The sequence below is a fragment of the Meriones unguiculatus genome, chromosome 17, assembly GCF_030254825.1.
Source record: "Meriones unguiculatus strain TT.TT164.6M chromosome 17, Bangor_MerUng_6.1, whole genome shotgun sequence".
In the NCBI taxonomy this organism is placed as follows: Eukaryota; Metazoa; Chordata; class Mammalia; order Rodentia; family Muridae; genus Meriones; species Meriones unguiculatus.
In genome coordinates, this window is record NC_083364.1 from 23,117,139 (window position 1) to 23,130,916 (window position 13,778).

Here is a 13,778-nt window from a genome sequence, read left to right on the forward strand (position 1 = left end):
TGGCCGAGCTACCAGGCATATGCAAAGGGACATATGACTTCTCCCCTCTCCACAGTCTGTCCCTTGTGACTGTTCAGTGCAAGGGCCCGGATATTTGGGCTGATGGACAGTGTCCCTACCACTATGGCTAAAGATATCATTTCCAATGGGACTTGTTTACTGAGCCCTACAGTTGTATCACAAAGAATGGTCACACTTCCTGTAAGCAAGACTTTCCATGTGTTCAGACATAGTGCTGGTGCTGGCTGGGTTACCACCTCCGCCCAAAAGTGCCCCAGAGCAGGCTTAGCTTCCTGACCGCTCATAGGCTCCTTAGACCACTCCTAAGCAGTGGCTCTCCTTGGGTATAGCTTGGGGTGCCTGTTCTTGGAGAACCCCCATCATCCCTGTAGCTCAGGAACTGGTGCTGTGTGATGGTCTGTGCTTATTGCCCTGGTCTGTTACATTGGCTGTCATGGCAGGCCTACTGGGAAGCTGGGGCTGTAGCTGGTCTCTGTCACTCTCTAAGTCATTTGGGTCTGTTGGGAGGGGTCTGTGAGACCTGGTAGGATGAGTGGCCATTTGGGGTAGAGGACTGGGTTTGGTCACTGCCCCCAGGGAAGGAAAGCCATGAATCGTGCTGGGCAGCAACACATCAGAGCTAGAGCAATGCTCAAGGTGCTAGGCCTCTGTTGTAGAATGAGCAGCAACATATTTCTCCTGGAGAGAATTCAAGGCTCTGGCCCAGGCTGCAGGTGTAGTCATGCCTGCTCAGGGCTTTCAGGAATATGCTGTCAGCTCAGCACGGAGATCATCCCTGTGCAACCTTACAGAGCTAGTTAAGGGCTTCCCTGGCTCTCAGGCTGAGCTCTCTGCCAAGGCTGCAGCCTGCCTGTTTTTCTCATGGAAAAATGTCGCAGTGCAGGCCTGGGGTATCTTGTCCTTCAGGGGAAAGAACCACTATCTACACATTCACAGATTGATAGTGGTCAACCTTAGAGTACATGAGGTGAACTAATGATTGGAGTGTGCCCTCCAGATCCTGGGGGAAGGTTCCAATACTCATGTTAGCACTGGGCTGCAGGCACCCACTTTCTTTGCTGTTTTCCTAATCTTCCTGCCATTCTTCTTGCCTCCCTGTTGCCCCAGAATGCTTCCTGGGTTCTGTATCTTTGAAGCTGCTGCCTCTCTGCCTGCCTGGGTACTTCCCAAGGCGGAGACTGACAGAAGATTCAATGAATCGAAGGTCGCCAGTTGGGGCGTTGACAGATGCCCAGCCATGATACCATTTCTGATTTAATAACCGAATGGGAGGCTGGCCCTTTGTAATAATTAGGGCTAATTACTGAGGAGGTGTTGACAGACAGGCTGAGAGGAAACAAACTACCTTTATCCCGTGGCTTAGAGTCAGATTACTGGCCCAGTGCTATCTGTCCCTCAGAAAGTAGACGCTTCAATCACTCAGCGAGGCTTCAAAGGGGAAAGGCCCTGACAATGCTTGGGATTTGGAAAGCAGCAATGAAGTGCGCCTTTGACTCTGAGTCTCCAAATGGAGCCCCATTCCAGGAATGGCTTTTTTGTGCAGCTTGGGTTACCTCTGTAGACTTGCTTCCCGAGCACTTGGGGCAAGGAGGGGCTGCATGGCATGGGCAAGGGATGTGGCTGGGGCAGGTCCAGCCTCTTGAGGTCCTTTCTGGGCTGAGCTGCAGCATCTGATGTAATAGAGAACCATGGCTCTGGGTGGCAGAGCTGGCAGCACATGAGCCCAGCCTGGGAGCATGTCCAGCTCTTTGTGGAACAGGGAGCACAGCTTTTCTACAGCACATGAAGGCAGGCCTTGCCTCCCTGGAAAGGGTTACATTCTTAGTGTTTTTTAAGGCAGGACCTCTCATCAGAAGGTCTCTCACTTGAGGTTGCTCTGTAGGCAGTTTCCACCCTTGTCTTGGGCTCAGAGCCAAGGCCACAGAAGTGATATCTCTCGGTGGGCTGTCAATCTCAGTGACTCAGAAGGTACGGGAGGCTGGTCTCTGGGCTATATGGAATCCACGCTGTGCTGATCACCCTGCACTTCACAAGTACAGCGGGCTGTGTTCAATTCCGGGTGTGTGGGTTTTAAGCCAGAGAAGTACTGAGCAAGGTGTCTGGCTTGACAGCTCAGGGCTGCAGCTGTAGCTCAGTGCAGCTCCATGGAGGAGAGCTGGGACAGCCAGGACACTGGCCAGAGCTGTGGCAGGGGCCCAGTTCTGAACTTCTAAGTTTTGATGCCACTGATTTCTTTCATCAGAGAGTCCTTTGCTCACACCAGAACTTCTCAGGGAGCTCTTGCCTCCCCTGCTCTTGACAGAGCCTGGAATGTGCTAGGCAAGCAGGAGGTGGGAGAAAGCCCGTTCACACCCTCATGTGTGTCCCCAGTGTGTCTGCTTATGGCTGTATTTCTTTGATCCTGCCACATTGAGGGATCCTGAGTCTTTCAGATCTGTGACAAGTGCTCTGGGCTGAATGGACAAGGTGACCTTTCTTTCCCAGTATGCATACTGCTTTGTATCCAAAGAAAGTGTCTTCTGGGGCTAGGAGATGGCTTGGTGGCTAAGAGTACTTGCTGAACTTGCAGACCACCTGGGTTCAGTTCTTGGCACCTTTATGGTTCTAGTTTCAGGGGTTCTAATACCCTCTTTTGACCTCCATGGGTACTGCACACATTTGGTACACATGCATAAATACATACACACATATGTGGAGGCAAAACACCCATATACATAAAATAAAACAAATAACCAGGCATGGTGGCCCACATCCTTAATCCCAGCATTTGGGAGGAAAAGGTAGGATAAGCTCTATGAGTTGGAGGCCAGCTTGGTCTACATAGTTCCAGGACAGCCAGGGCTACATAGAAAGATCTTGTCTTAGAAACAACAAGAACATAGACTGTGTCTCAAAAACAAAACAAAGTAAACAAAGTGAGGTGTGTTAAGTCTGTTATAGTAACATTGAGTAGAATTAGGGATTGCTCAAAGACCAGAAATGTCTAGATAAGAATTAGGTTTTCATCATACAGAACTGGCAAATCAAATGCCATTAGCCACAGTACAAGAAAATCACCCCACATATGTTGCCTAGTATGTTTCATTTGAATGTAGCCTTCCAGAGTATAGCCAGGTGAGCAGAGCCACGCATGTTAGTGTACACAAAAGAGGGAGCTCTTTGTCACTGAGATCGTAAGTTGAGCACCACTGAGGACTGAAATACAGGCTGAATGTAGATTCCCCAATTAAACCTAAGGTCCTTTTCTGTCCCAGGACCTCTCATTGTACTTCCTTTCTTGGCTCCTTAGCCTGCTGGCTCTGACAGTCTCTTATACTTTTTTTTTTCTTAATGTTTATGAGTGATCTGTCTTCACACACACAGAAGAGGGAATCAATCTCATTACAAATGGTTGTGAGCCATCATGCGGTTCCTGGGAATTGAACTCAGGATTCCTGGAAGAGCAGCAGCCAGAACTCTTAACTGTGGAGCCATTTTTCCAGCCCATTTAACACTTCTTATTGTTGCTAACCTTGGCAGTTGTGAGGCACTGTAGTCTGGCACTTTGGAGAATGTTCCTCAGTTGATTTATCATTTGTCTGCCTCATGATCACACTGAGCCCGTGGGTTTAGGGAGGAAGAATACAAGATAAAGGGCCCATCTAGTCACATAAAATCATTGGTGTGTGTCTCCATGTGTTTCTCACTGCCAATGCTGACCTTGGCCAGCTGGTAGAGGCGGCGCCCCTCAGGCTTCTCCATGGCAGTTGGCCTTTCATCCTGTGCTCTAAGGAAGGGAGTCAGGCATAGAACATACAGCGTGGGGTTGAAGCCGCGACATCAAGGGGGATTCTGTGTGGGAGAGCTCTCCAATTCTTTCTTTCTTTACACAGTTCTTGCTCCCTCTTCCTCTCACCCCCAGGGTCTGACAGTGCTGCAGGCTGGCCTGAATTTTGTAACCTTCTTGCCTCAGTCGCCCAAATGCTAGGAGTTTGAGTGTGTACCTCCATGCTTGACTTCCATCAATTTTTTTTACCTCAGCATGGATTCACGGATACTTTAGTAGCAGTAGCAGTATTTGTTGCAGTGAGGCTTAACATGCTTGAGGCTGCAGAAGGCTCATTCCCTCAACAGCGTTTTGATAGTGAGGCCCTTCCTTTCCTCTGACCCGAGTAGCCACTGATCTCTCCCCGCTAGCTCCACTTTTGCCTTTTTCAGAATGTTCTATAAACAGAGCACTTTACTTTGTTTTACTCTATTATAAACAGAGCATTTTACTCTGGAAATTAACCCACACTGTAATGTGTGTGTGTGCACCACATGTGTGCCTGGTGCTTGTAGAAGTCAGAAAGTATCAGGTACCCTAGAACTGGACTTAGAGGAGCCACCATGTGGGTGCTGGGAACACAACTCAGGCTTTCTGCAAGAGCCACAGGCTCTCTTAACAATGGGCCATCTCTTCTAACCCCCCCTTTATAAATTTTTAAATTGGTTTTAATATTGTTTTAGTTGTTAAATTTTAGGAAAATGAAATATATCTACATATAATAAATGTACACATTTAATGTAATTTAACAGCCTGATAGTTTTTAACTACACTGTCTTAAGCACAGAGTGTGTATTGTCCTCAAAGCTTCCTCCTGCCCCTCTGTGTGCGTCCCCTCCCCTGCTTTTCTGCACTTCCCTTCCCTGGTTTCCCAGTAGGTCAGTTAGTGTTTCCTAGAATCGTGTATAAATAGCCTCGGAGTGTTTACTCTTTCTGAGTATTTTGAGACTCATTCACGTGGAAGTGTGTCAGTCCTTCCTACCTTTCACAGAGCAGTGTGCATGCACTGCATTGTGTGGATGCATATGGTTGTTTGTTCAGCTGTTGATGGATGTTTGGGTTGTTTCCAGTTTGGGACTGTTTTTGAAGAAATGACCAAACTTTATTTCAAAGTGGTTGTACCACTTTATAATCCCATTACAGAGAGTGGCTGTTTCTGCTGCTTCACATATTTTCCAGGAATTAGTGTCAGCTTCTTCCATGTTAGCCATTCTGGTAAGTACACAGTGGCATTTTTTTACAGTCTTATTTTGTGCTTCCTTAATGACAAATGACCAAAGATACTATGTTTGTATGCTTTCATTTGCCAGTCACTTGTTTTATGGTAAAGTGTCTGTTTAAATGTTTTAAAACCTATTTTTAATTTTGTTTAAATGTGTTTTGTTATTGTCTTATTTGGAACAATTAAAATCCATTTTGTTGTTGTTTTACTGTTTTTTTTCACAGGGTTTCTGTATGTAGTACAGGCTAGCCTAAAACTCAGGATCAGCCTCCAGACTGTTGGGATTACAATTGTCCCACCCTGTTCAGCTAATAATAACACTTTTTGATTTGTGCTGGTGATCAAACCCAGGGTCACCTGCGTGGTAGGCAGGAGCTGTGCCGCCAAGCAGCAGTAGCAGCAGAGTTGAATTTATTAGTTACCCTGTTTTTGGAGACAAGGTTTCATCATGAATCCTAGGCTGGCTTTCAACTTACTACATAGTTCAGCTGACCTTGAACTCTCAGCAATCCTTCTGTATTATCCTCCTGAGTATTAGGATTATAGACATGTGTCACCCTGTCTGGTACGTATTTAAAAGGACGTGTTAGTGTGTGTGTGTGTGTGTGTGTGTGTGCGCGCGCGCGCGTGCACGCGTGCACGAATTTGTATGCATGTGTGTTCGGCCAGCCCCCTCTTTTAAATATTCAGTATATAAATTATATCTTTCTACCCCAGGGTCAAACTTACATGCACTCTACCACTGAACTACATTATTCTTCTTCTTATAGATTATTTACCAGCTATACAGATATATAATTTGCAGGTATTTTCCCCATATGATTATCTTTTTATTTCCCTGTAGTATTTAATTTCAGTGATGAAGAGTTATTACTGCTCTTGTGGAGGACCTGGGTTCCCTTCCTAGCACCATGTCACAACTGCCAGGAACTCCAGCTCCAAGGGAACACACACACACACAAACTCTTTCAAGATAATTTATTTCACTTGTGTGTGTGTGTGCGTGTATCACATGTGCCTGTAGAGACTAGAAGAGGATGGTAGAATCTGTGAAGCTGGAGTTGCAGGTGGTTGGGCGAGGTGTAGGCAGTTGAGCTGTCTAAGAGAGGTGCTGGGAACCAGACGTGGGACCTCTAGAAGAGCAGTGAGTGCTGTTTAACTGCTAGGTTAGCTCCGGCCCTCTTAATATTTTTGTTAGGTTGTTTATTTTGTTTGTTTGGTTGGTTTTATTTTGAGACAGGGTCCCTGGTTGTCCTGGAACCCATTGTGTAGACAAGATTGGCCTCCAGTTCACAGAGATGCGCCTGCCTCTGCCTCCCACATCCTGGGATTATAGCTGTGCACCCCCATGCCCAGCTTTAAAGAACAAACATTTCTGGTTCTGTTTAAGTCAAATTTATTATTTTTCTGTGATGATTAGGCCTCCTGAAAAAATTTTAAATTTATTATTGTGTGTAGTATGAGTGCATAATGTGTGTGTGTGTGTGTGTGCGTGTGTGTGTGTGTACACATATATGTCACAGCATGCATGTGGAGTCTCAGAGGACTGTTTTAGAGTTGGGTCTCTCCTACCTTTACATGAGTTCTAGGACCAAACTTAGAGCTCCAGAGCCTTTACCTGCTGAGCTATCTTGCCAGCCCTAAAAGTTTCTTAAAAACCATGAGTGATTGTTGATGTTTTGCAGTGTGATCTCTGTTAGCTGGGATGATTTGGCAGTTTTCCTCAGTGTTTTGTGTTTTTATCAATTTGCTTTTGAACATTGAATCAGCTTCCTACTCCTGAGAGAAACCGTAGGTGGGTAGCCTATAATCTTTTGTAACATTGGGTTCTTTGCTATTTATATTGCATTTATTTGTTTTTTAAAAAAAAATTAATTTATTACAATTTATTCACTCTTTATCTGTGGCCCCCTCCTTCATCTCCTCCCAATCCCGCCCTCCCTCCCTCTTCTCCTCCCATGCCCCTCCCCTAGTCCACTGATAGGAGAGGTCCTATTCCCCTTCTCTCTGACCCTAGCTTATCAGGTCTCATCAGGACTGTCTGTATTGTCTTTTTTATAGGACTTTTTCTTGTCATTGTTTTTGTTTTTTTGAGATAGGATCTGACTAGGTAAGTTTGGCTGGCCTGGAACTTGCTGTGTAGACCAGGCTGTTCTTGAAATCATAGAGGTTTACCTGCCTCTGCCTCTTGAGGGCTGAGATTAAAGGCATAGGCTACCACACCTGCCTTTTTTTTTTTTTTTTTTTCAGGGTTTTTATATTTTATCTTCATAAGGGATATTGGATTGTGTATTGGGGAAATAACTCTCACGTCATAAAGTTAGCTTAGAATTGCTATGATTATTAATAATAACTATTATCATCATCTATTGTTAGTTTTGGTTTTCTGGCAGACATTGTACAGAACTAGTGTCATGTCTTCTTATGTTTGGTAAGATGTGTCAGATCGTCACAGTGAGCTGGATTAGTGTGTAGGTTTTATTTTGCAAGGATTTAAGCAGAACATGTAGCATGTGGGTTATCAGTGAGAGTGTTTGTTTGCCTTGCTTGCAGCAGGCCCTAAGTCCTCCCCTCGGCTGCAAAGCAAAACAAAGCTCAAAGAGCAGTTGCTCCCTTCCGTCGGTGTGGCTCTTAGGTTGCCCTCCCCTAACCTGCGCTTCTTACAGGCCAGGGCTGTGATTTATGGTGTCATCTTTTCAGTGTCCTGCTGTCTGAATCATAGCCTATTTCTGTCACTGTTTGATTTATTCCCTTCTTTCTTTTTAACACTGTTGATCAGGAGGAATTTACCCATCTTACTTGCGTTTTTAAGTCTCCACATTCGGTTCTGTCGATCTTCTCTACCGGAGCTGTTCTTTATTTCATTTATTTTCTCTCTAATCCTACTACTTCTTTACCCCCTGGTTGTTTTGGTTTTGTGCTATGACTTTTTCCGGTTTTCTAAAGGGGAAGCTAAGTTACTGATTTGGAATTGAAAGACTATGGCTTGCTCTGTCACCTGTATATCTCTGAGGCAAAGTCTTATGTAGTTGGGGGTAGATCGGAATTCACTTTATAGTTCAGGCTGTCCTCCAACTTTCTTAATCCTCCTTCCTCAGCCTCCCATGTGCTGGGGTTATAGGCATGTCTTACCATGCCTAGCTTGGAGACCTTTCTTAGATTCTTAAGTGTTTTATTATTATTCTTACCTCTTGTGTGTATGTTTAGGCCTGTGCATGCCATGGTGACCGTGTGGAAGTCAGAGGACAGCCTGTGGTAGTTAGTTCTCTCCTTCCACCATGTGGGTCCCAGGGATGGAACTCAGGTCTTCAGGTTTGGTGGCAAGGACCCTTAATTGCAGAGCCATCATTCTGGTCCCTTTTCCTCTTCTAATGTCATCTTTTAATGCTTTAAATTTTCTTGTGGAAGAGAGTTGTTAGCAAGGTGGCCAGATGGAGTTGCCTTTTGCTCATTCTCCCCCTGAAGAGAACATAGTAGAGAAGCGACTATCTTCTTACTACAGTGACTGACTAAGAACCTCTAGAAAGGGGTAGAAACAACAGGATTTCGGGGGAGGGGACACAAACCCAAACCCACACAGAGGAGAGTGCTGCGTCCTGCTTCTCTCAACTCAACAAAACAACCTTCTGCTTAAAAAAGGACCTGAGTCCCCACTGTCTCTGTAGGCAGCACTCACAGAACCTGAACTATTCAGAGAATGCTCTGGGGCCCATAGGTTGTCATGCTCAAATTTTTACATCCCCCATGCACTATGGCCTAAGTATCTAGGCCATCTAGAGCCCAAATCTACTTCTGCAGTGCACCTCACCCTAGAGACCAGCAAATGTTCTTTGTCTTCGTTCTTGAGCTTCTGCCATCCTTCCATCACACTTAGGATCAGCTGCAGCGCCATGGTCCCAGTTTCTGAAAATATAGGCCTAGCAGAAGTGTCAAGACTCTGGCTTCTAAACTAATATGGGCCCCATGCCCCAGGGAACAGTGGTAACTAACATCTAACCACAAGCCTGAAGTGCCTGGGAACACTTGTGCATGACGTGGTAGCCAACCAGGTGGCAGCCTTGCTCCGTTCTGGGAGCCAGCTCCATAGTTGGCCAGCCCAGCTATGCCCCCAAGTACACAAACCCAGTCTGACAGCCCCACCCACTGGAGAGCCTGCCACACAGCCTGCCACCAGTCTGTGGCTCAGCAGTCTGCCAGGCAACAGCCTTATCCCTGACAGAGCCATAGCACACAACTGCATCTCAGACGTCCACGAGTCAGACCATCGATACAACCAAGTATATTACCGGTGAGTATCACAACTACTAACTATGTCCACCTGGAATCTAAGCTAGACATATGCCAGACTGACATGGTACCTCCCATCCACAGGAAAAGTCTGTGGGGGGAAAGGAACCCTCTATAAACGTAGTCTATCTACTTGCTTCTTGTGTAAAGTCACAGGTTGAAAGTGAGGGAATAAGAAAAGATACTTCATGCAAGTAGGAAGAAAAGCCTGTAAGAAAATGGAGATCATTATATAATGATAAAAAGGTTCAGTTCATCCATCAATAATGCGTGTATCTGACACAGTACTGCCCAAATACATAAAACAAATGTTACTGTGTCTAAAGGGAGAGATAGGATTTCGCACAGTAAGAGCTGGGATGTCCGCTTCCCAGGGGACAGATTTTCCAGGAGCAAATAGTGAAAGAGCAGAGTTAAACTGCAGTATAGGCCAGATAGATGGTATACATGGAACATTTCCCACAGCAGCCACAGATGCATTCTCTCCTCGGCACATGCAACTCACCAGTGAAAACTGTGTAGTAGACCACAAAACAAGTCTCAATGAATTTTCAAAAATCAAAACTATCTCTTTTCTGATCACAAAACTGGAAACTGACAAAAGTTGAACTGTGAAAATTGTAGAAGTGAATGAAAATTAGAATGCCCCTGAACAACTAGTGGATTAATGAGGAAATAAAAAGGGAAATATTGAAAATGTCTTGAGACATATAAAACTGGAAATAGAGTACACTGTCAGGCAGTGGTGATGCACATCTTTAACCCCAGTGCTTGGGAGGCAGAGGCAGGTAGATTTCTATGAGTTTGAGGCCAGCCTGGTCTGCAGAGTGAGTTCCAGGACCACACAGAGAAATCCTCTCTCAGAAAACAAAACAAAACAAAACAAACAAACAAACAAACAAAAAAAACCAGTATACTAAAAAAATGTGGGGTACAGCAAAAGTAGTTTTAAGATGTTTGCCATCACAAATGCCTACATCCACAAAGCAGAAAGGTTTCAAATAAACATTGCATAACAGCCTGGCTCAGGAACTAGGAAAGTAGGAACTACCAAGGGGTGGGGGCTCAACTGATGATCTAACTGAAAGCCCAGAACCCACGTTAAAACACAGTAACAAAGCCAGCACCAGGGAGGCAGAGGCAGGTGGATCTCTGTGAGTCTAGGCCAGCCTAGTCTGTAAAGCAAGTCCAGGACAGCTAAGACTACACCGAGAAACCCTGTCTCAAAAAAATCAAAAACAAACAAACGATAAACACAGATGTGGTGGTGTTTGTAACACCAGCATTCCTCTGGTAAGATGGGAGGTGGAGACAGGAAAATCACTTAGAAGATTGTAGGCCTGCAGGTCTGGGGTATTCATCGAAGCAACAGGAACAAGAGACAGCTTGTCTGAACAAGACAAAAGATGCAAACAAATGCTGTCCTCTGCTCCCTGTACTGAACTGTGGCACACACACACATAATCAACCAATCAATATATCTTAAAAGAACTAACGAGCCGGCTGGGAGGCAGAAGCAGGTGGATCTCTGGTTTCAAGGTCAGCCTGGTCTACAAAGCAAGTTCTAGCCAGCCAGTAGTAAGGTCCAGTCTCACAACAATACAGAAAGAACTAACAAGCCCCACATTATAGTAGACTATAGATCTGGTAGATATCAATGAACTGAGAAAAACATGATGCAAAGTATCACTGAAACAAAGGTTGGTTTTACAGGGAAACATAATTAGCACTATGAAAAAAAAAAAACCAAACAAACCAGAAAGATGAAATCAGTGAGGAAAAAAAAAAGAGACATTATAACTAATTAATACCACAAAAGTAACATGAATAGCCATATGCTAACAAATCAGAAAAGGGATAAATTTCTAGAAGCAGAGCACTTTACAAAAGTGAAACAGGAATAGGAAACCTAAGCAAACCAGTAAGAAGAATCTCAAATCTTCCATAGAGTCAAAGGAAGGGATTCTTCCAAACTCATGTGGGACCAGAATTCACAACAAACCACAGAATTAGTTACACGTGAATGCGCGTATGCAAATGTTGTCAAGTCAAACCAGCTAAGAGGTTTTGTTTTGTTTTGTTGTTCTGTTTTACTTTATCTGTGTATGTGTGGGTGTGCACATCCACAGAGGTCAGCAGGTGAACACTGGATCCTTTGTGCTAGAGTCACAGGTCTTTTTGAGCCACCCCAGGGAAGGCGCAGTGAGCACTCTTTACCACTGAGCCATCTCTCTAGCCCCTACCTTGTTTTCTGAGATGGGTCTCTCACTGCCCTGGAACTCGCTGAGTAAGGACGGCTGGCCAGTGAGTCCTACGGATCTGCCTGTCTCTGCTTGCCTAACATCGGGATTGAAAGTGTGCCACTACCATGTCTGGCTGTTTTACATGGTCTCTGGAGCTTGTCTCAGGCCTCAGGTCCTCAGGCTTGTGCAGCAGGCCCCACCAACTGAGCTCTATGGAAGCCCCTAGCCAGCCGGTTTTTACTGGAAGCACCAAGAGTGCACTGGAGAAATAACAGTCTTTTCAGTAAAGGGGATTGGGAAAAGTGGACATCCCTGTACAGAGAATAAAACCAAATACTGTGTCTCCTATCACGTATTAGTCAGTTCTGCTTAAACACAGCAAAAATCTAAAAATTGGTTTAGGAAAGATGTATTAGCTCACGAGTCTAGAGGTGCTAGTCCTAGGGCAGGCACCATTGCTGGGGGCTTTAGGGGTGCCTTATGGCAGGGATGGAGACTATGCAACAAAGCACACTGCCAACCTCATGGCCAGGAAGCAGAAGAGAAAGGAAGTCTGGAGTCCTGTAGTCCTGCTTAAGGGCACACACCTAAGGGTCTCCACGAGGTCCCACCCCCTAAAAGTTTTAATACCATCGAGTAGCAGCGCCCCGAAGACCAAGCCTTTAATGCATGTGAGCTCTATAAAGTTTTTGTTGATTTTTAAAAAAAATATATTTCATGTATATGGATGTTTTGCCTTCATGTTTGCCTGTGTAGTAGGAGGCCAGAACATTTCCTGGGGCATCGGATCCCCTGAAATTGGAGTTCCAGATGCTTGTGAGCCACTGTGTGAGTGCTGGGAACTGATTGGACACTCATAGCCCAGGAAGAGAGTGAATGTTGAAGGGGTGGCACCTGGTGAATTGTCATGCAGCTGAGTATCCAGCACAGCAGGATAACTAGTTGACAAAGGTCTGTTTCAGAATAGCTAGAATGCTGTCCAGTGCAAAGAAACAATGACTGAGCTGGTGGATGTTCGGATTACCTTGGTCTGATCGTAGCATTGTGTGGGCATGTGTTGAAATGTCATGCTGTACCCACTGATACTGGCAAATGTCTGTGAGAAGCTGTGTGAGTGTGGTGTTGGGGTCGAACCCAGGGTCTTGCTCATGAGACAGGTGCTCTACCACTGAGCCGTACCCTAGTCTGCAAAATGCTCCCTCTAAGCACCGTTTTAACTGCAACTACAAATATTCATATGTTGCATTTTCATTTTTATTCAGTTTTGAATATTTTCTCATTTCTCTCAAGATATCCCCCCTCCAACCGTAAGAGTGTTTAATTTTCAAGTATTTAGAGATTTGCCTTTCTGTTGCTGATTTCAAGTTTCGTTCAGTGTCCAAAGAAGAGCCTTTTTATAATTTTGACTGTCTGAAATTTGTTAAGGTTTATTGTATGAGCCAGGATAAGGACTATGTCCACATGCACTTACGCTGTTGGATAGATCTAGGCATATGGGCCTTGTCATATGGATGGATAAGCTAGCTCAGCCTTCCATGTACTTGCAATAGAATTTTTAGTGTTTTTTTATTAGTTATTTTGTGTGTGTGCACATGCCACAAATGCATGTATGGATGTCAGAGGGCAACTTTGTGGGGTTGCTTAGCTTCTTCTATCATGTGGTAGCAAACTAAGACAGTCTGTTTTGGTGGCTGCACCTTTACCACTGAGCCAGGTCACTGACTCCTAACTGAGCCTTTGTCTGGGAAGAGTTTGGGTTTTAAAGTTAACATGTTAAACACTCAGGAGACTGAGGCAGGAGGATTATGAATTGGAGGCCAGCCTGAGTGTCATAACAAGAGCCTCTCTCAGAAAGAAAAAAAAATGTGAAGAGTGTGTATGTTTATTATGATAATTAATAATATGTTTATTATAATAATATATAATTGGCCTTATTTAGATCTGTTTTTTTTTTTTTTTTAACTCTTTCCTCCTTTAGGTTTTGGTCTTCTCTTCCTTTCCTACCTTTGTTTATTTATTTATTTATTTGCTCATTATTATGTTTATAATGTGAATGGGTGTTTTGCCTCCTTGTATGTCTGCGTACCATGTGGTGCCTTCAGAGGCCAGAAGAAGCGTCAAATCCCTTGGAATGGTTGGCCAGCACAAAGCAGACTCCATGTGTCTTGTTTGTGTGTAGTTTCTTTTGAATTTTATTTGT

General features: G+C 44.6%; 1 protein-coding gene across 4 annotated transcripts in view; it reads left to right on the forward strand.

Annotated features, from left to right (window-relative positions):
• The window catches only part of Gnb1l (G protein subunit beta 1 like), a 64,651-nt gene that overhangs the window by 9,226 nt on the left and 41,647 nt on the right, over nucleotides 1–13,778 (forward strand). The window contains exon 1 of one of the 4 annotated variants that reach the window (XM_060370039.1): nucleotides 9,059–9,336. The exons of 2 other annotated variants lie outside the window; for them this stretch is intronic. The gene's annotated coding sequence lies outside the window, so the exon portion shown is untranslated. Of the gene's footprint in view, nucleotides 1–9,058; nucleotides 9,337–13,778 lie in introns of those variants that run through there. One more of the 4 variants, XM_060370040.1, reaches the window with a different exon arrangement.